This window comes from Monodelphis domestica, chromosome 5 (genome assembly GCF_027887165.1).
Source record: "Monodelphis domestica isolate mMonDom1 chromosome 5, mMonDom1.pri, whole genome shotgun sequence".
Taxonomy (NCBI): Eukaryota; Metazoa; Chordata; class Mammalia; order Didelphimorphia; family Didelphidae; genus Monodelphis; species Monodelphis domestica.
Genome location: NC_077231.1, coordinates 228,947,721 through 228,972,960, shown reverse-complemented (window position 1 = coordinate 228,972,960; position 25,240 = coordinate 228,947,721). Strand labels below are relative to the sequence as shown.

Sequence of the window (25,240 nt, the reverse complement as noted above, 5' to 3'; positions counted from 1 at the left end):
GAGCTGGAATTAAAATTCTGTCCAGTCTCCTTATACTGAGAACCTAAGATGGTGCAGTGGCCAACCCTTTGGGGACAAATCTTTCTCATAGGGAGGCTCCCATTTGGACAATGCCAAGCTCATACTTGAGACTTTTCTACCAATCAGTCAACAATGACTTACGAAGTGCTTGACTGTGTGCCAGGAACTGCCAGGCTCTAGGGATCCAAAGAAAGAAATTCCTGCCCTCAAGGCGCTTACACTCTATTGGGACATAAATTATATGTTTATATTTTACATCATGGATATAAATTAGCATATGCATCATATGCAAAAAAGTAAATTTAAGGCAATTTGAGAATGGAGATGTAGAGCTTGAGCTAAGTTTGGAAGCTTAAATATGGAAGGGAATCTAAGAGGCAGAGATGAATATCCAGGTCGAGGTCAGAGGCCAGAGATGGAGGGCCATGTGTGAGGAACAGCAGGAAGGACTTGGAGGAGGGAGCTGCCAGAATGTGCCAGAACTTGGACACTGCTTACCTTTATGCCGTGATAATGGGTCAAAATAGGACTTAGACTAAGTGTGTAAAAAAGAGAGAGATTTTATGTGTATATATGTGTGTATTTGTATATAAATTATATCAATCTTATATATTAAATATTTATATGTATATATAGTCTACTAGATGAGATATCATATATGGGATAATATTATATGTGTGTGTGTGTTCTGTGGGAGGGCAATGACAGAGAGAGAGAGAGAGAGAGAGAGAGAGAGAGAGAGAGAGAGAGAGAGAGAGAGAGAGAGAGAGAGAGAGAGTGTGAGAGAGAGAGTGTGTGAGAGAGAGAGAGTGTGTGAGAGAGAGAGTGTGAGAGAGAGAGAGAGAGTGAGAGAGAGAGAGAAAGAGTGAGAGAGTGTGTGTGTGAGAGAGTGTGAGAGAGAGAGAGAGAGAGAGAGTGAGAGAGAGAGAGAGAAAGAGTGAGAGAGAGTGTGTGTGTGAGAGAGAGAGTTTGAGAGAGAGTGAGAGAGAGAGAGTGTGAGAGAGAGTGTGAGAGAGAGAGTGAGAGAGAGAGAGATTGAGAGACAGAGAGAAAGAGTGAGAGAGAGTGTGTGTGTGTGAGAGAGAGTGTGAGAGAGAGAGAGTGAGAGAGTGAGAGAGAGAGAGTGAGAGAGTGTGTGTGAGAGAGAGTGTGAGAGAGAGTGAGAGAGAGAGTGTGAGAGACTGTGAGAGAGAGAGAGAGAGAGTGAGAGAGAGTGAGAGAGAGAGTGTGTGTGTGAGAGAGAGTGTGAGAGAGAGAGTGAGAGAGAGAGATTGTGAGAGTGTGAGAGAGAGAGTGAGAGAGAGAGAAAGAGTGAGAGAGTGTGTGTGAGAGAGAGAGAGAGAGAGAGAGAGAGAGAGAGAGAGAGAGAGAGAGAGAGAGAGAGAGAGAAAATACTAAACAATTGGTTATCCTGGTTGGGCTTTATTTATTCTTAGTCTGGAGAAGAGGAATCATGAGGGGCTATAATGCAGAAGAAGGTGTATTCTATCTAGCAGTAAAAGACCAGACTAAGACTAATGGATAGAAGCCTGAAGGAGACAAATTCTGCCTTACAATAAAAAAGATCTTTCTAACAATTAGAACTCTTAAGTAGTAATGTCACTCTGACTGGAGTTATTTATTCAAACAGATGCCAGATGATCATCTGTCTAAAACGTTAACATGGAAATACTATATATTCTACTTTTTTAGCAAATACTGAGCACCACATTTCATGGTGCTTTCCCTTTTGGTGTCTGAGGCAAGGTGCCTCCCTTTCCCTGAACACTTCTTGCCTTGTCCTTCCTCCCATCATACCTCAGAGTATATAAAATTCAGTGTTATGTTCCCCTTAGTACAAATTAACATACACCTTTAAAAGAACCCTTACCTTCCACCTTAGAATTAATACTGTATGTGTATTGTTTCCAAGGCAGAAGAGCGGTAAGGGCTAGGCAATGGGGGTTAAGTGACTTGCCCAGGGTCACACAGCTAGGAAGTGTCTGAGGCCAGATTTGACCTCAGGACCTCCTGTCTCTAGGTCTGGTTCACAATCCACCTAGCTACCCACTTAACATACTCCATTAATAAGACCTATTATTTTTAACATGCTAGGCTGAGACAGTGTGACAAAATGGAAAGAACACTGGCTCTGGAGTCAGAAGATCTGTATTCAAATCCTAACTCTGACAATTAGTACTTGTGTTACCTTAGACAAGTAATGTTAGCCTCTGGACCCTAGGATCTCTATAAAATGAGTTGACTAAATAGGTGGCCTTCTGAACTTCCTTCTAGCTCTAGTTCTGAAAATGAATAATCTACAAAAAATAATGAATTGAAAGATTTAGTCATTCTCCTATACATTCTTGCCTAGTCTTTATAAGAGGTGGCTTCTGACTACTGGATGCCTCTGCTTTGTGTGTGTTTTAAAAAAAAGATTATTGTCATGCACAGTACACTTCCATATTAGTCATTGTTGTAAGAGCAAAGTCATACATAACCAGAACCCCTGAATAAAATCAAAATCCACAAATGTGAAAGATGACTCCAACAGTTGTCTCTCTGGAGGTGCCTCTACTTTTTACATACATTCCTAGTGTTTTATGACACAGTTCTGGAGTCAAGGGATAACTCCAGTCTAACCAGGGTCCTTAGGGCTTGAAGTCTCAGGGAAGCAGGAGAAAACTCCTCTGTGGCCATAAAATAAGGAGTGGGATGAGGCAGGAGGCTCCATCACATGGTGCTACTTTGGCAAGTTTCTCTTGAAAATCTGGCACCTAAATTTGTCATGGCCTTGTTTTAAGGTCAAGATTATGGGAAGATATTGCCAGATGGTCAGTTTATCTGATCCACTCATAAGCTAGAAATTAGAACCTGCCTTTATCTCTGACCTTCTACTCCCCATTCCAACCAGTCTGCTTTCTTGACATCTAATGCCAGGAATTCTTAACCTGAGGATCCAAGAACTTGTTGGGTTTTTTAAAGTATTTTTATTACTATTTTCAACTTCAATTTGATTGGTTTCCATTCTCATCCTATGTGTTTTATTTTATGTGTTTAAAAACATTATTCTGAGAAAAAGTCCATATTCTTCATCAGGCTGACAAAGGAGTCCAGGACACAAAATGGGACTTACTCTGTTCTTGTCTGTGAGTCCCAGGTCAAGCACACATTCCCAAGATTGGCTGATGCCTTGAGAAAAAGAATCATGGAGGAGTTCTTGTCTAAAGCAGGAGGTTCCTCACTTTCATGACTGATGTTCTCACTCCTTGCCTGGTTCCAGACTTTGATCCGATGTGGTACTGCAGAAGGACACTGATGTGAAATTAAAAAGGTCTCAGTTTGCACATCAGCTCCCATCACTGAATAGCTATGCACCATATCAAATCACTGAAACTGTCTTGGAGCTTAATCTCCCCTTTTATAAAATGGAAGTTGTACTATTCTCCCCACCTCATAGGCTTGTTTTTAAGGATTACATGCACAGAAGATGTTTTCTAACCATAAAATGATACATAAATGCAAATTATCATTAATATGATGACTACGGTGGTGGTGGTGGTGATGATAATTTGAACCTTGCTTAGGCTTTCAGCAATAGAAAAGAATAATATCATAATAACAAATGTTTTAGTTACTCACATGGGCATCTATCTACCAATACCCACTGAAAGAAAAACTTTTAAATTTCTTTGTCATTTCTTTAGGGGAAAAATAGGTTTGGGGGCCACTCTCAGCAATTGTTTTCCTTTTTTTTTTGTTTTTCTTATTGATTTTTTGGCTTCAATGTCAGGAAATTTAACACTTAGTTTAAGTACTACCACAGTTGACCAGCCCCAGGAAGCTTTTGGCCTATGTTGTGTCTTTCTAGAATAGCAGGCATGCCCTAGGACAGTGATATCGAATCTTTTAGAGACCGAGTGCCCAACTACCTTCACACCACATGTGAGCCACCCCCCCCCTTACCCCAAAGGGAGGAAAGGCTCCCATTGGGCTGCTGGGCAGATAGGCAGGTGATGGGAGAAATGTCCTCAGGCATACGTGGAAGGGGAAGGGAGCAGCCCCCTCTGGCACACTCCAGCATGCAAGCCATAAGCTCACCAACATGGCCCTAGGGTATTGCTCCCACCCCAGAATAAATACTAGAGTTCTAGAATTTTTCTGTTACCAAATCATTTATGATCCATAATTCCACCAGGTATTGCTTGGATTTGTTTAAAGCTGTGCATCTAGGCTACCCCCAGAAGCTTTCCTCTCCCCCAGTCCTGTATGAAAAGAGAGACTAATTGGGAGACTCTCATTTAGTTCTCCCTATATTAACTGAAAGAAGGAAAGCAAGGGGAGTAACAGATTAAGTTCCTAGCTCTTTAATTTAGTAATAATAATTCCTATTTAGATTGTACCTCTTTTTTGTTTTTTATTGTTCAATCAGTGGAATCAAAAAAGATTTATTAGGTGCTTAATATATTCTATCACTGTGCTAAGTGCAAGAGCTACAGAGAAAGATAAAAAACAATGCCTGTCCTCAAGGAGCTCACATTCTAGCAGGGAGACAGCATGTAAATAACTATTTAGCTAAATAAATAAATTAAATAACTAAATAAATGTATCTCAGAGGGGAAGGGCACTAGCAGCTGGGGGGGGGGGGGACCCAAGAAAGACCTTTTCTAGAAGGTGGAATTTGATCTGAGACTCAAGGCTTTGGTAAGGAGGGAGAGCATTTCAAGCAGAGCGGACAACTGGTGCAAAGGCATGGAGATGAGGAATGGAGGGTCTTGTGCAAGGAACAGCAAGTAGATCATTGTCCATAGATCATAGAATGCAAAATTCTTTCTTCATAACAACCCTTTGAAGTAAATAGAGCAACCATGATAATCTCCATTTTGCAGATAAAGAAATTGAGGCTCAGAGAGCCCACCTTCCTTGTCCAAGTTCACACTGGAGCCAGTATTAGTCTAGTGTTCTTTTCACTGAGACATGCTGCCTCTTATTAAGTTCATTAAGAAAATGAACTGTGAAGGATAAGACCGATAGATTACACTCCCTGGAATTAAATCCATTCTTTAAGGGTTCTGTTTAAATCCCACTTGTACAAAGCTTTCACTGGCCACTCCAGCCCTCTTAGATCCTTCTCTCTCTGAATTCCTCAGGCATTTCTACACTACACTTAGCAGAGTGCCTGGCACAAAGCAGAGTTTAATAAATGCTTACTGACTGATTGACTGACTGATTAAAGCCCTAGCCTGGTCAGATTCTTGTTTATGCTGAGGAATATAGGAAGCCAGATAATCAGTATGCCAAAAGTCAACCAATCAATTGACGTCTAGTGAATGCTTACTCTATGGATATCAGGCCAGACTAAAAGCTGGGAAGCAAGTATAAGACAGGAAATCCCTTTTCAAAAAGGCATAAAGGATAGAGAAAAGTTGAATAGGCGAAAAGTAGCAGGGAGGGCATGAGGAATGAAATGGGGATCCAGGATCCATGAAGTGTCAAGAGATCTAGAAGAAAATTCCTAGGATGTTGGGTACGCCCTTGTGGAGTATTTATAGGATAGTATGGGCAAGAATAATTCAAGAAGGCCTGGATTTGATGAATTGAAGTCTGCATTGTTAGAGGAATGTGCATATCAGTGAGATGATGGAACCACTGAAGTATGGAAATTCTGAGTCTTTTCTAGGGTATTAAATCTTCATCCACAATTGTTATTTGAGTGTCCACTGTATACTGGGCACTGCATGAGGGACTGTGGGAATATGAAGAGATATAACGTGGAATCAATCATATTTGTAGATGAAAGGAACCTTAGAGGCCATCAGGTCCAACTTCTCCATTTTACGATGGATCTCAGTGCAGTTAAATGACGTTCTAAGGGTCACTTTCCTAGTAAATGTCTGAGGTAGAAATTGAACATGACTCTTCCTGATTCCAAATCCAGAAACCTATCCATTACTCCATGGCTGGTCCTAGAAGTGTGGAGTAGTCCTGGAATAAAGAAGGTAAGGGTGTTGATAAAATCTGGGTCAAAATAGAGGAAATTAAACCATTTTCATGCCTAAAAAATTGCTGCCTCTTAACTGTTTTTCATACAGAATATTGGGCAGCTGAGGGAGGGGTAACCCTCTAACACTTTGGCTTTAAGAGGGCACTGATAGCAATTCATAGGATTGTACAGCCAAAGCTGGAAGGAACTTCCTTCCTCTTCCCCAGCCCTATATTTTCAGATAGAGAAACTAAAGTCTAATGAGTTTAAGTGACTCAACTAAGCTCATACAAATAGTAAATGACAGTGGTAGGATTTGAACCCACTTCCTCCAGACTCCAAGAGTCATCCTTTTCTAGCCATATCATACTATGGACAAGCTAAGGAAAAAGGTTAATACGGATTTTTTTTTTTTCCTTCTGATAACCATTGCATTCTAATACTGGTATCTGGTCCCTTGGCCAGAAGGGCTTCTTCCCTTCTCCCTTCCTTCTCTCTCTTCTTCTCTGTCCTTCTCCCTCTCCAAGACCCTTCCCCCAAATTTGGTGACAACCATGCCTTTGACTCATGCCAAGACCTTTACTTCATCTCCATTGGCTCTCCCCCTCTCTTGTCTTGGTCTTTTGTATCACCACACTGTTCAGTGCTTGCTGCTTCTGCTACAGCCACCAAATACAAGAACCGACTGCCTACCCTGATATATTTCCATCCCTCACCCTGCCTAGTATTTCTTTTCCTAGGAATTAGGGAAGAGAGATCTGAGCTTTCCACCCCTGTGTGATTGAGAATTGCCAGCCACCACATTTTCTCATGGAACACTTGTTTTCAACCTTCAAAAAACTAACATTCTTTCAGCACAGAATTTCAGAAGGACTTCCCTCCAACATTTTAGGGGCTTCCTTTTAGGGATCTCTTGCTCTGAGCCTAGCTCTCCTCGTGTCCCTGTTGGATCAGCATTTATGACACATAACTTCCTTCTCTCAGCCTTCTGAAGACCCCCCAAAAAAGCTTATTATTCCCCTTGACAATAGGGAATGGGAGCCACCTGCCGTCTTGGAGCCCTGTTTGCAAGTTTCCTACGGTTTGGTGAAAGTCCATGGGGAGATCTCTGCTTCTGCTTTTCTGAGGGGTTCCAGGGGTTTTCAATGCTCTACTGAGACATGGGCCATGGACATTCCCACCTACCCCCATTCCCCACACCCCACTATACATGCATTTCCCAAGGAACCTTCAGTTAATCTGAGGGGGAACAAGGTTTCCCCATGTGATCCCCAGACTCAAGCTCTTTAGATTTATTTACCAACAGGAGGAACTGCCACAGGATTTCGTTTGTAGCAGCCAGCCGTCACTATAGCAACTCTTGGGTTGCATCAATCTCTCTACTAAAAATAGATCACCTTCATCCCAGGGATAGATAATTAGGGAAAGCCAAAGGGTCTCTGTTTTGGGAAAAGATTGTGGAGGCATGAACAACTTCAAGGAGAGCTCTCTCTGTGGCCTTGATTTCTGATGATACCCAAGGGGCATGTAATATTTTAAAGGTTGACATTATCCCACTTGATTCCACACCAACTCTGGAACATGGGTTTTATAAGTACTATCACCCTTATTTTATTACAGAAGAGGAAACAGACACAAACATTTTTTTTAAAGCCTGTGGTCACATAGCTAATATGTGTAGGAGGTAGGATTTGAACCCAAATTCAGGTCCAGAATTCTTCCTATGTTGCTTCACCCTCCTTTTTAGCCTAAAAAGCAGAGCATTTGAGAGCAATGGGACAGAGATTAAGTGATAAATTCAGGTAAGTAAGTGTCATGACCAGGCTCAAGATCATGGCTCTTTAGAAGTCTCTGTCCAGCCACTCCAGCCTTTATTGGTCACTCGGAGCCAGTATGATGTTTAATTATGTACTTCCTCCTAACCAAGAGATCTAGAGAGACCATGTGTTCTGGATTTTCTTTTACTTAAATCTTGGATCCTCTGTAAACACCAAATATCAGGCAGATACTATGCCTTTCTTTCATTTTCCATGTGTCTCCCACAGTGTCCCTCTCAGTGTCGAAAACACCTTCCTCCTTCCGCCCACCACAAATGCTGTTAACCTAGTTTAGTTGATTGAATCAACAGAATGAGTCAATTTTGTGATAATAGGAATAACTGATATAAATTGCTAAGGGTGCAAAGGCTGCTGATTGAAGGTATATTTAAAGGAAGTAAAGATAAAGATTACATGAAAGCAAAATGGTCCTTGGAAGTGCAGGATGACAGCTTCAGAAAGGTCGGAGAAAAGGAAGATAGGTCAAACGGCCAGAGAAAGCATTCTAAATGGAAAGTTTGCTTGGTGGGTAGAGTCCAGCCTAGAGAAGGGAGGTCTGGGTTCACATTTGACTGCAGACACTTCCTAACTGGATGACCCTGACCAAGTCACTTAACCCTCATTGCCTCTTCTGCCTCAGAACCAATACACAGTATTGATTCTAAGACAGAAAAGGTTTTTTTGTTTTGTTTTGCTTTGTTTTTTTTATTTTTGTTGAGGTGGTTCCGGAAGCTCTCAGGAGTGAGTTTCTGGCCATTCAGTCTCAAATCCTGATGAGAACTAAAAGGTGACCAAAGAAACCCTGTGACTGCATGGGATGTCTTTTTATGAAGCCTGGTTTATTTTGTGCATGGTACTATCTAGAGTAGACGCTGCAGAGAGGTAGAGAGAGGGGAGGGCATTCAAAGAAGCATGACACAATAGTCCCTGTTCTGAAGGAGCCTGCTGCTTTGTATGGGACTGACGACGTCCCTGGGAGGAGTGAGGAGAAGAGGGGGATGGAGAAGAATATTTTGCAATTATGGTGGCAAAAAGAAGCAGATATGCAGCGAGGGCTCTATCTGAATTGCCTCACTGTCCCAGATCCTTCCCCTGTAATTCAGCCCCCCCCCCCAACTCCCCTTATCTCTGTTCTCTGAGATGGAAGCAGACATAGCTACAACACACCCAAGACATAGAGGGAGGGAGATACAGACAGGGAGCTATTCCCATATAAGGGAAATTCCCTTGGAGACCTCAACAATGAATGCCGCTGCCCCCCTAGAAGGCCCTAGAAGCTTCCACGGGTCTGATTCTGTCTCTGCCAATAGCCAAATATATTTCAAAGCAGCAGGGCTGTGACCAGTCTAATTATCTACCAGCAACAGTCACTGTCCTTCCTTCTCCTTAAACTTCTCTGCTAACCGCCGTTCCCGCATGCCAGTCATGGTGGCACAATTAGTGCCTGCATAATTCTGCTGGCAGCAGGCATGTCCCTCCTCCTTAACTGCCTCGACTCAATGCCACTCTTGTTCCGCTACCCATCGTGCTGTTACTTACAGTATAGTTGGAGGGGAGTGGGGGTGGGGGTGGGGGTTAAATAACAACACTGGATCGCCATCAATCAGTAAGTACTTATTAAGCCTACGAGGTGCCAGGCAGTGTGCTAGTAGCCGGGGATAAAAGTACAAAGAATGAAACTCCCTCTTCTCAAGGGGCTTATCTTCTAATGGAGGAGACAAGTACAAATATAAATATAAACAGCATGACTCTAAAGTGAATAAATGCACGTACAGACCAAGTAGTTAAAAATGAAGTCATAGAGGAGGGAAGAGCTCTGGCTGCTGGAGGAATTAGGAAAGGCTTCATGCAGAAAATGATGCCTGACTTGCATCTTTAAAAATGTGCAGTCAAAATTGCCACACTGACCACGTCCAAAAATACACGCCTCATTCTACAGAGTCCTTCCGTCGCTCCTCTGTCAGGATGTGGGGAGCGTGCATCATTATCAGTCCTCCGGAATCATGGCTGATCTCCGCACTGACCAGAGTTCTTAAGTCTCTCACAGTTTGTCCTCCGGGCGTGATTATTGTTGCATCCATTGTTCTGTGCTTGAGCTGCATCTTCAAGGAAAAGAGGGACTTCATGAAGGAGATCGGAGGGGGACGTCTATTCCATGTTTGGGGGAGAGGCAGTACAAACGTTTAGTTAGTCAAGTCAACAAGCATCTATGAAGTGCCTCTACTATGCTAGGCACTAGCAGTAGAGGTACAAAGAGAATCAAAAACAGGCGCTGGCCTCAGTATAATGGTAGATGTATATGAGGCAGATAGGCAGACAGAGGTCGGGGGAGAGAGAAAGACAGAGAAGCAGAGAGACAGAGGGAGAGGGAGGGAAGGAGAGAGAGACAGAGAGAAGAGAGACAGAGGGAGAGAGAGAGGGAAAGAGGAGGGGAGGGGGAGAGAAACAGAGATGGAGAGGAGGGAAGAAGGAAAGAGAGAGGCAGGGAGAGAAGAGGGAGAGAGACAGGAAGACAGGGAGAGAGAGGCAGACAGAAGAAGAGGGAGAGGGAGGGATGGGGGAGAAAGAGAGGGAGGGAGAGAGAGAGAGAGACAGGCAGATGGAGAAGGAGAGGCAAAGGGAGATGAAGACAGAGTCAGAGAGAGCACCACTTTGAAATGCAGAGAGGGGAAGTAATGTTCAGTGCTCCTGGAAGGAAAGATTGGAGCTAGGTGGTGAAAGGTTTTAAAAACTAAACAGAGAAGTTTCTATTTGATCTTAGAGGCAATAGGAAACCACCAGTATTGATTGAGTAAGAAAGTCACATGTTATCAGCAATTAAGGAAGACAACTTTGACAGCATTGTACAGGATGGATTGTAGTTTAGGAGAGCCTTGGGGGGGAAGGTCAATTAGGAGATTGTTGTGATATTCAAAGTGAAACATAACAGGTGTGTGAATAGAGAGAGTGACAGATGTAAAGTAGAAATAGTATGATTTGGCAACTGATTGGAGGATACGTGAGGGAGGCAGGAAATTAAAGGATAAGACTGAAGTCTTGAACCTAATAGATTGGAAGTGTAGGAGTAAAAAATGAATAAATACTCCTAGTATTTAAAATATGTAGGATTTTTTATAATAAATCAAAAGAGAGGGAAAAGAAAAAAGGTTCTTTTAGTCAAGTGAGCAGAGCAAAGAAAGCCAGAGACTCACACTTGCAGCACTTTACCAAAAGCACAAGCTCTGAAAAAAGAGCCCTGAAGCGTGTGTCTTAGCCAAATTTATCTCCTAAGCATCCTTATATAAAATGAGGATGTAACTTAAAAGGATGCTGGGAATGTAGCTCAGGTGTGGCAAATTTTCCATCTGCACTGAAGGATAGTGGCACTTTTCATAGAAATAGGAATTTCAGAAGATTTGGAGTTAAAGATAATGAGTTTAATTTGGGGTATTTTGAGTTTGAGATGTCTCTAGGATATCTAATTTGAAATGTCAATAGGTAATTAGTGATGTGGAATTTAAGCTTATGGAAGAAACTGAGGATAAATAGAAATTTATGGATTATCCTCATAGAGATGATAATTAAATCTGTGAGAGCCCATGAGAACAATAACATGAAAGGGTAGAAGGAAGAGAGTAGATGATTTAGGACAGAACTTTAGCAACACCCACAGTTAGGGGACATGATATGGATGATGAGCCAGCAAAGAAGACTGATGGGTATTTAGACAGGTAATAGGAGAACTAGGAGAAAGAATTATCCCAGAAAGCAATAGAGGAGATTTATCTAGAAGGAAAGCAAGTAGAGCAGTGTCAAATGCAGCAGATAAGTAGAAAAGGATTGAGAAAGAGTTTGGTCATTAAGAAATCCCTGGTAACTTTGGATAGAGCAGTTTCAATGAAGTAAAGAGATTGGAAGCCAGAATGCAAAGAGTTTAAGGAGTGAGTAAGAAGAGAGAAGTGGAAACAGTGATATAGACAACTTTTTCAAGAAGTTCAAAAAGGAGATAGGATGATATATTGAGGAGATGATAGAGCTAAGGAAGATTTTTTTAAGATAAGGAAAAGGGCATGGTGGAAGGTAGTGGAGCAAGAACTATAAGATAGAGAGACTTAAAGAGACATAAGAGATGGAGGAGATGAATCTGTTGAAGAAGAAAGTAGAGGATGGAATCTGATGTACATGGGGATGGATTGACCTTGGTGAGGAGAATGATCATCTCTTTTTCAGAGATTAGAGTAAGGAAAGAGAGAATAATAAATGATACCAGAGTATTCTGAAAAGAAGCAGAGGGAACTAAGAATGGCCTCAATTTTCTCTGTAAAGTATGAGACAAGGACATCAGGAGAAAAGAGAAGAGGTATAAAGACTTGAGGAAGGAAGAAAAGGTTTGTAATACCTTGGAAGAGGGTGGAATAAGGAATCAATTATGAAGAAATAAAAGGATTAACATGGCAGTAGGGACCTGGTTTAGGATGGATATTGTGAGTGTAATCTACCCAGTCAATGAGGTTATGAGTCTCTTCCTCCAGTTCCATTCAGGAGGAAGTGTCTTGTGGGAATAATATAGGTCTTTAGGTTCAGCCACAGATGAGTGGCTATAGGACAAAGGGATAAGAAATTTGAGAGCAGATGACAGTGTAGAGTTGGAATGACTACTTGGTTGGATTGAAATTGGAGAGGGAGGAAAGTGAAGTTATAGCCAAAGTAATGGCCTGAGAAAATCCTGTGGGATGGAGGACTTGGAAGTCTCAGTGAGTAAAAACAAAAGATTAAAGAGGGTGAGGCTTGGGGAAAGTAGAATAATAGGAGGTTGTGATCAGAAAAGGAAATGTCAAAATTTCTAGCTAATGAACTAAAATACTTATGAGTAATGGTAAGATGGATTGAAGGAGATCATAGGATTTAAGGAGGCTAAGGAATTGAGCTATCATGTTATCTCTCTAGAAATATAATCAGAGAAGGCTTCATGGAAGAAGTATCTCGAAGGATAGAAAGATTTGAAAGGGATGAAGAGAAGAAAACCTTATATGCAAGGGTTCTGAGACAGAAGTATACATGGTAGGCAAAAGCAGAGTATTAATATTTAGATTTGGGGTAGGGCAGCTAGATGGCTCAGTGAATTGAGAGCCAGGTCTAGAAGTGGGTGGTCCTGGGTTCAAATTTGACCTCAGACACTTCATAGCTATGTGACCCTGGGCAAGTCACTTAACCCCCATTACTTAACCCTTACTGCTCTTCTGCCTTAGAACCAATAAACAGTATTGATTCTAAGACAGAAGATAAGGGTTTAAAAAAATTAGGTTTGGAAATAGGAAAGAGACAAAGTGTGAAGCACAGAGACCTAACATGCTACACTGTTTACACTTACTTAAAGAACCCCCAAATCACTGAATGCTAGAATATGTTTTTCAGAAGGGAGTCATAGATCACAGGTTTTCATGTTTTCCATTTAACAAAATTCTGAACTTAACAAAAATTACTTAAAATGAGCACTTCCAGTTTTTGCAAGACAACAGTTACACGCAAAATTGCAAATCTCTATTATGTATAGTTTGCACTTCTTATAAGTATAATAAATTCAACTTTCCAATCTGCCACACTTATTTGTGATTTTTTTAGAAGCAACCATGGATTTGACCCCTTTCAAACAGCCCATAATGATCTTTCCTTCATTTGCCTTCCATCTGGTTTGCTGCTAAATCCATATACTCTCATATTCTGTCATCATGTTGCTTCACGATTATGCGTTGTCTCTCTAATTAGGATATGCTCTCTTAGGGGATAAGGACAGTGTCTTCCCCTTCTCTGATATTTCCCCACAATAATTTGCACAGGGTTGAGTAATACCAAAGGTAGTTGACTCATCCATCCCCTTTGGGAATACAGTCCTATCCATCAATACTAAAGTCCAGGAGTGACACATTGGTCCTCTCTGCCAAAGGATGCTTCTATATTCCATGCTGTGATGTCACAGGGCATCTCTCTAGTCATTGGTCTTGAGGGAAGTTATCAGCCTCTAGGATAGGCTACGAGCTAGAGCACCCCAAGGAGCAATCACAAGGAATTGCAGCTCAGACTCATTTGCAGAACCACCTTGACATAGAAAGAAGAGGCACCTACCCATCTGTTTTGTGGCGAGTTCTTTGGGAAAGGATTGAGACAAGTAATGAGTTTGGAGGCTAATAGAAAATGGGGTCTGGAATCCAGAGCTTCTTGAGGAGAATACCCCCATGTAGGACACTAAAGCTTGTGAGGGCAGCTAAGATTGGAAGCATGAAGTCACTGGACCCCTAGAAGTGATAGGGGAGCATCACAGGTACTAAAAGAGGAATGAAACTGCCCCTCCAGCAAATGACAAAAACAAACAAACAAAATATGACAGCTGCTTCACAAATTTGCCTGCTTCCAGGAAATCCTTCCAAAGTTTGCTTTGGATTTTCCTTTCCTCTCAAATTCCCCAGTTCCTACTCCCCACCTCCATCCCACAACGGACTATTAGAGCAGGGTTGCCTTCTTCCTACAGATTTGGTTACCCCCCCCCCCAGAAGAAGGGTGGGATATCTTCCACTGGAGTATTTACAAACGGCAGGTCAGACTGGATTGCCCTGACTTATTTATGGAGAAACACATTCCTGACCCTGCCAGGGGGATTACGAAGGGCCCTACAGTAGGAGAAAAGTGGGCAGGGAGGGGGGAAAAGGGGTTCTATGAATAGCTCACTATCACCAGAGGACAGGAATGGAGGAGTCAGAGGTCAAGAATGGTTTTGTAACCTCTTAGAAGTAAGAAAAGCAGAGCTAAAAAAGGGAAGCGGGTCAAAAATAGGGATCCATTGGAGAAAAGGAGTTTGGTTTTTGTTTGTTTGTTTCTTTGTTTGTTTTAATGAGGAAAGTGGAGAATGCCATTTTATCAGAACTTTTCTGGACCTGTCCATATCTAATCAGTTTCCATGAGTGTCAGCAGCACACCCATAATAAGCAAAGGCTGGTGTAAACCGAGTTCAGTGTTGACCTGAAGGCTGATAGCAGGAAGGTCCCACAGCATATTCTCACGTTCTTTTGCCATTTCATGCCCCTTGAGAGAGCACTGGGGCTCAAATCTGGGCAGAATGTCCTCCCCAGAGCCCTACAGCTACTTAGGTGGAATAAATAATGTAGGCAATTAATCCCAATAACAGAACCAACTTAGCCAAAGATCACCTGTGAAGTGTGATTTTAGATGCCCCAACAAGAGACACATTTCTTCACCAGATCTCCCCTTACTGCCTAAAATCCCTTTCATGGGGTATAAGCCCATATTCTAGGTATAATATGGCAATGTCCCTAGGAGAGAGGGCCCAGGGATTTCTTTTCACACAAAAGTCATAAGATCATAGGATTTTTAGCCAGAAAAGCATTCAGAGATCATCTAGCCCAAGCCCCCCAGTTTACAGATGAAGGAAATTGAGGCCAAGGAAGCATAGTGACTTATCCACAGGTAGTAGATATAGCTGGAAAATTTAGGATTCAGATCTACATCTTTTGACTCCAAATTCAGTGTTCTGAGGTCCTGAGAGCAGTTTTGGAAGGTGGGGAGAGAAAAAGCAGGACATTGAAGGAGTGAAAGGAGGAGTGAAAGAAAGTGGTGAAAAGGAGGAGCAAAAGACAGAGTTTAGAGGGAGGACCCTGCTCTTAGGCTTCAAGTCTATAATTTGTAGACAACAGCATTTGAAGGCAATTTGAGGCCATGGAATCCAGGCCCCTTGTTTTACAGATGAGGAAATTGGGGCTGAAAAAAGTTGAGGTGACTTGCCCTGGGTCACACAGAGAGTATGGATCTGAGACAGGATTTGAATTGAGATTTTCCTGAGATAATGAGCTACATTCAGCTTTGACACTGAGGAAGTCCTTCTGAAGTAGAAAGACTCTGGATCCGTCTAACCCTGCCTTTTTAAAAATGGGTTACTATGATAGAGTCATCAAATTACAGATTATAGAGCTACAAGGAACCCAAAAGAGATCAAGCTGGTCCAGCCTCCTACCTAAGAAATAATAGAATCTCTACATTACAGATGAGGCCCCTGGGGCCCAGGGAAGGGGCTGGCCAGGTCTACCTAGCTGCCCATTACTCCCATGACAGTAAGCCATAAATAGGTAGCAAGCCCCAGAGACCTATATTCCATCTGCAATATAATTCCTTTGGGGTGGAATACGGGATGAAATGATATCTTATACAACCCATAAGTCCAGCTCAAAGCATCCTTTGGCAGATGGGGCCAAGGTGCATCCCCTTTGTCAGGGGTCCATAGAGAATCTGATACTGTTAACTGTATAGCCAGCATCGTTGCATTTGCCATCATCATTTTGCAGGGGATGTAAATCAAGCCTGCTTCAGTTAAATGACTTACAGGAGGTCACACAAATTTAGAGGAGAGGCTTCGAGGTGAGGACACAGGGTTGGAAGGGGAAGGGATGATTTTTCCTAAAATGATTATGATGTAAAACAAAAAGGCATCATCAAAAATACATATTTTTAAATAAAATTAAATGGGATAATGGAATAAGCCCATTAACAACCAATATAATGTGTATTATGGTGGAGCTAGCTATAAGGAGCCAGTAGGACTCGCTCACCATGATGGTTACTTTATTCAAAGAGGTCATAGTTGAGATCTCAAAAACTCCCAAGCCTAGAACTAGATTTTATTTGAGTTTTTCATTTCAGCCTGTGAGCTGTGGCTTGCTTCCTTTTTTCCATAATAATGTTGATATTATCTTGTGTTGTAGCATTTTTGTACCTTCATCTGATCATTACAACATCCCTCTGAGCTAGGGAAGGCATATTTTATTTTTATGTGGAAATTAGGGCAAGAGAAGTTAAGTCACTTACATGAAGCTCATCTAACTATAACAGGAACAGGACCTGAAACACAGCTCTTTGTGGCTTTTTCCAGTAATGATATTGCCTGTTCTTATGGGGAGGAGTTAGGGGAAGGAAATACTTCTCATCCTGCCTGGACTCTCAACCAATCCAATCCAATCCAATAATCCAGTAAAGATTTATTAAGCACCAGCTTTGTGCTAGGCACTGTGCTAAATGCTAAGGATGCAATTAATAAAAAGAATGACAATCCGTGTCCTTCAGGACATATATTATAATCCAAATGGAGGCATGAAAGGGAGACCCAAGGTACTTGTGGAGTTGAAGCCAGGCAGGGCAGCATATGGAAAGTAGAGTGGGTTAAGAATCCAGTTCCTGCCTCCAACAAAGGAAGTCCTTGGGAGATGTTCGGTACTACGTCCTCCAACACTCTCATCAGGAAGGGAAAATTGGCTGAGAGAGGTGGTGTCAGTCAAGGCTCTTAGCAGCACGGTGGCAAGCTTAAAGTTTAACCAGATGGCTTTGTTTGTTTCCAGCTCAAGAAATCTTCAACACAGAAAAATGAAATTCCTCTAACCTAGACCATGATATCTAGCATTGATTCAGTAAGAACCTAGTTCTCTCTTCAATAATCAAGGCTTGAACTTGCCATCCCTTTTGGACCTTGAACTACTTTGAGTCTATATGAAATTAACTCTAAGTACCATTGAGCCACCTAGATGCCCTTGCTAATGACATTTTGATAAGGGCCACTATAAGGACAGGTAAAGGAATCAGTAAATCAAACAAGGAATATATTTTGAGTGCTTCCTAGATATTTAACTCTTTGCTAAGGAATTTATAAATACAGAAGATTAGTACAAAAAGTCCTAAGACTTTTGACATTCTTCCTTTATAAAGCTTACAATTGTTGACCTGTGAAAAATAACAGCAAATGATAGAAGGTAGTAGAATATGCTAAGTTGTGGAGTCTAGAACAGTAATTGCCATCAAAGGGTGAGACTAGTGAGGGCTAAAATAGGCTCATGGATATAGAACTTAAAGGTTCTCCTCATTTTACAAATGTGGAAATTGAGGCTCACCCAGATGCCCTTACTCCACATACTTAGGGAAGGTTTCCTCGAGGGCTTGAGCTAAATAGAATTTAGATGGACAGAGAGGAGAATAGAAAGTCACGCCAGATAAAACACACACATATGCATAGTGGAAAACACAGAGGTAAAATGGTCTGGTATGTTTGTAGGTCAGTAAGGATGTTGACTCAGAAATATAAATCTTTGTTTTGGAGAATAGTTTGAGATAAGATTGAATGGGTAGGAGTATGTCCCAATAATACATGTGCATATGATTTAGAAGTAAAAGAAAAGTTCTTTATAAAAGCAATATATAGAGGGCAGCTAGGTGGCTCAATGAATTGAGAGCCAGTCCTAGAGATGGGAGGTCCTGGGTTCAAATCTAGCCTCAGATACTTCCTAGCTGTGTGACCCTGGGCAAATCACTTAACCCATTGCCTAGCCTTTACTGCTCTTTTGTCTTGGCAAGACAGAAGGTAAGGTTTTTTTTAAAGCAATAGATTATTCAATTTTTAAATTTTCACTCCCAGAATACTTAGTCACTCAAATCATAAACATACTCAAGCCAGTTGTTTGGAGCTGTATTGTGGATACGAACCTAGGAATTCACTTAGCAGGTTAGATCTGTGGACTCCAGCCATAGCTACTAAAAATGTCTTCCCTATTCCATCTCCTTTTTTCTCCCAACATAAGGAAATCACTGATTGTCCCAAGGTGGTTCCTATACCATAATCTGGTCTACTTATTTAGAGAAAATGGAGTGAGCAGTTTAGTTCAACAGAGAATCATAATTTTTACTGTCTTTCCTTGGGGAGAAATCCAGTGCTCATGGGTGTAATGCCCCAGAACAAAGGAAAGTCTCAGCACAAAGTGTCTGACCTGTGGCTTTCAGCTGGGCTACCCTCCCATATAAATGTGTTCATTTCTGGCAATGACCCTATCTTTGTTCAGTAACTTCCCCTGGGTTATTTCTATATTAAAATGCTTCAGTGTATTCCTAATAGGAAATAAGTGTAGAAAGACAGAAGGCTGACCCAGAGATGAAGAAGAGCATTTCCTCAGAGAAGGCTGCAGAAGCCAGATCTCATCTTCTGGGTTCCCATTGTCCAGGCACTGAACCTCAAAAATGATATTTCTAGGTTTTGAGCAATAATACATTTATTATTGTATATATTGTATATATATATTGTACATATATATGTATACAGTGGAAGTGCTTATTAGCTCTGGGAGAGAGGAAAGAAGAGAGGAGGGAAAGAACGTGAAACATGGAACTATGGGAAAATATTCTGAATCAATCAATCAATTTAATTTTTAAAATTATATACTTGCATATGTGCACATGCGCACGCATGCTAACATACAACCATATTGGTTCTGTGAACTACAACCTTCATTTAGGGCACTCCAGTCTTGGTAACATTTATTATTGTACAAAATTACATTGGATTCCAATTAAAATCTCATCAGTTCTGACTGTTTAGCCTTTTGTAATGAAGTAAATGGCTGCTCTTTTCTTTCAAGATGGGAGTTTATTGAGTAGGAAGGGTGGCACGGTCAGACTTCTAATTTAGGATGGTGACTTTGGCAGCTGTGTGAAGGCTGGGTTGGGGTGAGAAGAAACTCAAGGATGGGCCACCACCAACCAGCCATCTGTTACAATAGTACAAGAACGAGGTGATGAGGACCTCCACTGGCATTGTATCTGTTTGAAGAGAAAGAAAAGAAGAAAGAAGAGAATTTATAAGAAGTGTTTTGGAACTAGAACTATAATACTTAGCAACTGACTGAATATGGGGAGTGAAGAAGAATGAGGCATTAAGGATGATCCCAAAATATAGAATTTGGGTGACTGGGAAGATGGTAATGGCCATGATAATAGAGTCATTTGGGTGAGCAATGGCTGTGTGCCAGAAGATAATGAGCTTTGTTTTGGGAAATGTTGAGTGAGATGTCATTAGGTTGTCTAATTTGCAGTGTCCAATAGGCAGTTCACACTGTCTTTGGACACTATGTTCCCATGAACTACTTCTATGCTATTTTATTTCCCACAATGAAGCCTCTCTGGGAAGTCATAAATGCTTGAGATATTCCTGCTAAATGGGGAGTTTATGATGCCAAACACACAATGGTCTGTAAACACACAATTTCTCACAGAGACAGAGTGCCTGTATTCTTACATAAAAAGATAAGACTTTACACATCTTGGACCTCTATGTGATAAAACAATCTCCAAGCTTTAATATAGATGAGTGATTTGAGGATAATGAGGTTCCCATGATAGATAACTGGGAATATAGTTGTCATTTTTATCCCCCCCTGTTTATAGAGCAGGCTGCCCATCTCAAAATAAAGGAAAACATTTATTGTGGTAGATAGTCATTTGCTCTATTTACCTAAAGCACAGCTCACTGGTACTAGAGTTATTCCAAAATGCTATAACCTTCAAGCCTGGGGTCCCATTTACTCCTAAAAAACTTGGTAAGTTGTAAAACATTTTCAGGAAAGAGGAAATGCAGTTCATCAAAGAGACAGAAGTGGGATATCCTGCCATTTGGCCATTTCCTGAGGGACTCGAGGCATATTCCTTTTTCTCTCTGATATATGATTAGTAACTATTTCCCAAATGATTTTGCCTTCCTCTGTTTTTATCTGATGCTTCAGCTTCATTCTTTTGCTTTGTTCTCAACCATATCAATTCTATCCAAGTCACAGATACTTCAGGAACAAAAATTTTCCTCCACTAGCAACAAGACTCTGCTCTGGTTTGGAATATTTTTTGTGTGTACCTTCTCCAGTTTGTTTTCATTTTTTAATAATGCTTCTTAAAGGCAAGTTTTCCAAGATGGGTGTTAAAAAGATGTCACTAAAATTTATTTTTAATTAAATAATTAAATTTGAACAATACAAGACTACTTAAAATAAATTTTAAAAACTAATTAAAACATTAACACAGGATGCATAACACCTTATTAATTAATTATTCCTGCTGTCATTTTGCATTTTCTTTTTTGATCATGTATCTCTTTGTATATATGTTTCCTTTTTTCTTAAACTTGGGCTTCATTATTACCAATAAAAGGTGACAGAAGGGACAGAAATATCTACCAAACTTTATGCTTACTTTCTTATCTACATAAACTTTTTTTAATTGTAGTTTTTTATTCTAAAGTTAAACATCCCCCAAAAGAGCATCACATTACATTCCACAGAACATACAAAAAAGGATTCTATAGGAAAACATAAATCTCAACTTTGAACTGCTTGCTTTTAGAAAAAAGTATATAATAAATCTACACCTTTCTTCAAAACTGCTCTGTGTCTTTGCTTCTTTTTAATTTTCTTTCTTTCTTCTATTGTACATTTTAAAAATGTTTCAATGACTGCCTTTTTTTGGCATCACTGTTGCTAAATACTAAGACCCTCCCCTAAAGGGTCTAAAAAAAGGTCCCTGACCTCCTGAAGCCTATGTTAATTGAGAGGATGAAATATGAATAAATATAAAGTTTTATATATATAATATAATATATAAAACACACAGCAAATACAAGATAACCTTAAAGAATATGGCATTCACAGCTGAGGAGACTGGGAAAGGCCTTCTATAGAAAATAGCATTAAGATAGGAGAGAGTTGGAGGTGGAGAAGAAAAGAAGAGGAAGGAGTAGGAGGAAGGAAGGAAGAAGAAGAAGAAGAAGAAGAAGAAGAAGAAGAAGAAGAAGAAGAAGAAGAAGAAGAAGAAGAAGAAGAAGAAGAAGAAGAAGAAGAAGAAGAAGAAGAAGAAGAAGAAGAAGAAGAAGAAGAAGAAGAAGAAGAAGAAGAAGAAGAAGAAGAAGAAGAAGAAGAAAAGAAAAGAAAAGAAGAAGAAGAAGAAGAAAAGAAAAGAAGAAGAAGAAGAAGAAGAAAAGAAAAGAAGAAGAAGAAGAAGAAAAGAAAAGAAGAAGAAGAAGAAGAAGAAGAAGAAAAGAAGAGGAAGAAGAAAAGAAGAAGAAGAAGAATGAGGAGGAGGAGGAGAATGAGGAGGAGGAGGAGGAGGAGGAGAATGAGAAGAAGATGAAGATAATGATGATGATTGCAGGCAGGGGTGATTCCCACTCTTTCCCCAATTACTAATCAGGCTCTTTCAATTTCTTTGCAATTACAAATATTATACTGCTATAAATGTCTTGGCAGGTCACTGATGGCAGTTAATTATTTTATTTTTTATAATCCTGTTAAGGTGTATTTCCAACAATGGATCAAAGGTCATGGCTATTTTTTTTTAATTAAATACTATGCATTGGTTCCAAGGCAGAAGACCAGTAAGGGCTAGGCAATGGGGATTAAGTGACTTGCCCAGGGTCACACAACTAGGAAGTGTCTGAGGTAAGATTTGAACCTAGCACGTCTCTAGGTCTGGCTCTCAATCTACTTCCCTGATGCTCCCTCAGTGAATTATTTGTTAAAAGGATGTGTGTGTGTGTGTGTGTGTGTGTGTGTGTGTGTGTGTGTGTTGATAATTGTTTAAAGATATTTACATAAGAACTTAATCTCCGCAATATTGGATTAGATCCTTGGTCAATTCAAACCAACTTCATCTTGGTGTTTTTGGTACCAAGAGATTTGGGGTGGGGGGTAGCCAAAAATGTACTCCTTGCAGGATGATCTTTGAAGTTTAAAACATTGATAAGTCTCCCTTAATTAATAATGGATCTCTCATCTGTGAATTTGTCAAAAGTTGCATTGGAAGAACCTTATATCAGGAGCCTTCTTTATGGAAGATACTGGATTTGGAGCTGTAGGGAAGATGACAATCTGAGAGGTGACATTTGTAATCTTGCCAGAGAGATAAGGCATGTACAAATAAAATTATAATTAGCAATAAAACTATAAATGCTAGGTGTCAGAGAAGTATTGTAAACAGCTAGTGCTCTAGGGGTGCTGATGAGGGACATAGATATCCCTGTCTAGGGGCTGAAGTAGCTGAAGGAAGCTTCCTAGATGAGCTGTTATTCAAACTCTTGAAAATCACAGAAGAGAAGAGATGGCATTCCAAGCAAGGGGCACAGCATGAGCAAAGGTATGGAGGAGAAAAGACACTTGAGGTAATATGCTATTGTGAATCATAAATCACAGATTAAGAATTTAACTGAATTTATGGTCCAGCCTCTGGTTTTACAGAGGAGGAAATTGAAACCCACAGAAGTCAAATGATTTGCCAAAGGTCACACAAGTAGTAAATGTAAGGGATCACTCAGTTCCTTAGATCCCATAGAGTCCCAAGCTGGACCTGGAGTTAGGAAACTAACATTTGAAGCTCTGACATACTTCTGAGCTGTGTGGATATAGGCAAACCAGTCCCTCAAAGCTTCTCTCAAATGGGGAGTAATAAATATTTTCACTCCCTAGCTAATAAAGTTGTTGTGGGGGAAAAGGTTTGCAAATTTTACATGAGTTACTACAGAAGAAGGAATATAGATTTGGGGATTAGTGAAGTCAGTATGGTGGGAGCAGAAGTTCTTAGGGAGGGAGGAGAGGGGGGGGAGAGAGAGAGAGAGAGAGAGAGAGAGAGAGAGAGAGAGAGAGAGAGAGAGAGAGAGAGAGAGAGAGAGAGAGGGAGAGAGAGAGAGAGAGAGAGAGAGAGAGAGAGAGAGAGAGAGAGAGAGAGAGAGAGAGAGAGAGAGAGAGAGAAAGAGAGAGAGAGGGAGAGGGAGAGGCAGAAATAGAAGAGGGAGGAGAGTGAAGAGAGAGAAGAGGAGAGAGAGAAAAGATAGAAAGAGAAAAGAGGGAGGAGAGAAAAGAAATAGAGGAAAATAGAGGAGAGAAAAACAGGAGAGAAAAGGAGAAAGAAAAGAGAGACAAAAAGATGGAGAGGAGAGAGAAAAGAGAAAGGAGAGAGGGAAAATAGAGGAGAGAGAGAAAGACAAGAGAGTGGAGAGAATGAAAGAGAGAAACAGAGACAGAGAGAAGAGAGAGAGAAGAGAGGAAAGGAAGAGAGCTTGATTGGAGTCAGACTGTGAGGAGCCTGAACACCAAGTAAACAAGTTGTACTTGAGTCCTAATGGTTCTACCACAACCTGGGTTTGATTTCTGGTCAAGAAAGCTTTATTTCATTACTAGCCTGAAAGTGAAGAAATGGCAGAAACCACACATTATTCAAATTTTGTGTCTCAACCATACTTCCCAAATCCCCAAGGTCTAGCACAGAACTCTAAACATTGTCCTATTGAATTGAAATAAACCATATGGTCAGTGGGGAAGGCTTTTTCCAAATATATGAAAACCAACATTGCAGGAGGATTAAGTTGGCAGAGCTATGCAGGTTGAGACAGAGGTAGGGAGGCTGGCTGAAAGCTGGGATAATACAGTGATAATAGGTATGCCTTGATTTCTAGAGAGCTCTGCCTGATGTCATCACTGCCAGCTCTCTGTTCTGAAAATAAAGCATTGTCCAAGCTGGAGGAAGTGGCATACTAGTAGGTAAGAAGGGCCAGAGAGCTGTGTCCAGGAGAGGAGAGCTGGGAGGCCCACAGATCCCATGACTTGGCTACAGCCGGATCTATATCCTGCCAACAGGCATCAGACAAACACTTGGCCAGGGACCAAGACCCATCAAAGCCCTAGAGGTCAAATCTGGGGACCTGGCCTTTCTGCTGAGGCAGGTGGTATTGGACAGCAGCAGAGCTGGGAACTCTCCCCCTCTCCCTCTCTCCATGAGTTGCTGAATTCCTTTCCACAGCTGTCTGTCTGGCCAGGGCTCTCAGCCCTGGAGGACTTCATTGTAAGGTATCAATTGGGAAGGACAGAGGCTCTTACATGGCTTCAGTTTGGGGGTTGGGGGATGGGGATTTGCTGCACCTTGTGTCAAAGATCCCATGCTCCCAACTCTATATGAAAGCCATTAATAACATAGCTTTATGCATTTTGGTTCCATAGGCTGCCTTTGGGTTCTAAGTAGAAGCCAAGAGCAAATAGTAGAATGTTAGCATTTTCAGTGACTTACTTTAAATGTCATCTGGCCAGCATCTCTTCATTTTAAAAATTAAAATGTTGAGGCACAGAGACTTGCTTAAAGTCATGAAACAAACTAGAGATTGTAGCTGGAACTGGAAGCCAAGACCAGCATAGCTTTCATCACTTCACTATTAAGATTTTTTTCCTCTTAGCTCTGGTCCCTAGCAAACACTCACCATTCACTGTCTCCTGTCTCTTCCTGGAATGCATTCCTCCCATAATCTCTTAGGATCTCCCTCCTTCCATACTCAGCCTAAGGACTATGTTCTACATGAGGTTTTTCTTCCTCCCTCCCTCCCTCCCTCCCTCCCTCCCTTCCTTCCTTCCTTCCTTCCTTTCCTTCTTTCCCTTCCTTCCTTCTTTCCTTCCTTCCTTTCTTTCTCTTCCTTCCTTCTTTCTCTTCCTTCCTTCTTTTCTTTCTTCCTTCTCTTCCTCCCTCCCTCCTGTCCTTCCTCCCTCCTTTCTTCCTTCCTTTCTTCCTTCCTTCCTTCCTTTCTTCCTTCCTTCCTTCCTTTCCTTCTTTCCCTTCCTTC

At 41.1% G+C, this 25,240-nt stretch overlaps 2 protein-coding genes across 9 annotated transcripts in view; one reads left to right on the top strand and one right to left on the bottom strand.

The window, feature by feature from the left end:
• The window catches only part of PRKAG2 (protein kinase AMP-activated non-catalytic subunit gamma 2), a 463,538-nt gene that overhangs the window by 239,300 nt on the left and 198,998 nt on the right, over positions 1-25,240 (top strand). The gene's annotated exons all lie outside the window — the stretch shown is intronic.
• The window catches only part of LOC103093809 (jerky protein homolog-like), a 133,838-nt gene that overhangs the window by 14,810 nt on the left and 93,788 nt on the right, over positions 1-25,240 (bottom strand). For 2 of the 4 annotated variants that reach the window (XR_008912353.1, XR_008912354.1), the window contains exon 3: positions 3,137-3,315. The exons of 1 other annotated variant lie outside the window; for it this stretch is intronic. The gene's annotated coding sequence lies outside the window, so the exon portion shown is untranslated. Of the gene's footprint in view, positions 1-3,136; positions 3,316-19,001; positions 19,420-25,240 lie in introns of those variants that run through there. One more of the 4 variants, XR_008912356.1, reaches the window with a different exon arrangement.